Source organism: Petaurus breviceps, unplaced genomic scaffold (genome assembly GCF_028583685.1).
Source record: "Petaurus breviceps papuanus isolate PSGF00001 unplaced genomic scaffold, PetGlider_PUasm1.0 567, whole genome shotgun sequence".
NCBI classification, from domain to species: Eukaryota; Metazoa; Chordata; class Mammalia; order Diprotodontia; family Petauridae; genus Petaurus; species Petaurus breviceps.
This window is the reverse complement of record NW_027186383.1, coordinates 9,540,703-9,542,178: the sequence shown is the minus strand read 5'-3', so window position 1 is coordinate 9,542,178 and position 1,476 is coordinate 9,540,703. Positions and strand designations below refer to the sequence as shown.

At 47.2% G+C, this 1,476-nt stretch overlaps 1 protein-coding gene across 4 annotated transcripts in view; it reads right to left on the bottom strand.

The window, feature by feature from the left end:
• The window catches only part of ARMC9 (armadillo repeat containing 9), a 134,677-nt gene extending 134,494 nt beyond the window's left edge, over positions 1–183 (bottom strand). For all 4 annotated transcript variants that reach the window (XM_069103261.1, XM_069103265.1, XM_069103264.1 and 1 more), the window contains exon 1: positions 40–183. The gene's annotated coding sequence lies outside the window, so the exon portion shown is untranslated. The remainder of the gene's footprint in view (positions 1–39) is intronic.
• Positions 184–1,476: the final 1,293 nt, after the last annotated feature.

Genomic DNA, 1,476 nt, shown 5'->3' with positions numbered 1-1,476 from the left:
ACAGAGCGGGGCCTCCGGGGCTGTGCGGAGGCCTCTTACCTGGCCTGCAGTGGTCGGGAGCGCGCCGGGGATGTCGGGACGCCGGGGGGTGCCACGGCTTTCGGGGCTCTCCTAGCCGGGCCAGGCCGCTCTGCCGTCACCCGGGCAACTGGAGCTGCGGCCAGTCTCGAGCGGTGGCGGAGTCACGTGGGGGGGGCGGAGCCTCTGGCGAGGGGCTGGGTCGGGAGGGAGTGGAGCGGAGCGGGTTGGCGCACCCCTTCCCCTCCCCCCTCCCACGAGCCAGGCCCCGCCCCCAGGTGACGCTAGCCCGGCCGGAGCCACCAGCCCCGCCCCCCAGAAAGTACTTGACTCCCGCCTGCAGCGTTTGGAGGTGCAGGTGGCGCGTGCTTGTAGCCACAGGGCTGTGTGTCCGTCCCTCCTTCTCCACCCCTTGGAATAAAGATTTTTTTTTTCTGTGCATTCTTAGCCCATTCTGCTTTATTGCTAGAACCCAAAAACAAACTCCAAAAGTTTTATACATAGTTGCAGAGTTTCCAACTTAGGTTTTTAATTAGTTCCTCATTATACCATCAAAAGAATAAAAGCTCTCCTTCAAACCCGCAAAGATGCATAGATAACAGCAAGTTGCCTTTCCCAAAATTTCAGGCATGAAATTCTAACAATATTACCTTGTAAAATATAATTGTGCAATAGAGTAGTGATTACAGTGTTGCTTGTGCATACAGTAAGTAAACAGTCTTTCCTGCACTAAAGAAAGTCAACATAATATACACAATATGTGAAATGAGCTCTTCTGAACTGGGTCTTTCGAATATAAAGCCAAATTATTTATTTTTACATAAAAGAGTTGAATAATTTAAAAGCAGCTTCAGGAATAGTACAGTTACTTAAAGATGGAAGATTACCATGCACTGCTCCAGTTTCTCATATTTATTTTGGATATTTCTCCCCACCACTGGAAAAAAACAAAACAACTGAACATCTCAACAGTGGGGCAGCACATATACGCCTTTGTTTTCCAGGGAAATTTCATTTAGAAGGAAGGTCTTATTTATGAGTTTTTGCTTTCAAAGAATAATTCTGAAAGTTTAAGAGTTTCTTGAAAATTTTTAAAAGGAGTTGCATGTACCTGTATTTACTACTCCCTTTTAGAGGAATGGGTTAATGAAGGTTGATCGTTACTGTATTCTTAAGACGATCAATAAACATTTAATTTTCCAACTTGATTTCATAGATGTTCTATCAAGTGGCTAAGGGAATAAAGATTTTTTTAAAAAAAGGTTATTTGAGTCTCTCTCTGGTGCCCCTGTATATGGGTGTGTCTCCACATGCACACATACACGCACTCACACTCATGCCTGTGCATATGTGTATGTATGGCTGGTGTTATCCGTGTGTATAGAGGGGAAGGTCTCCGTCTCCCAGCCCCCTGCCCACGCACGCCAGCCCATCCTCCACGTTACTAACCTGGTCCGC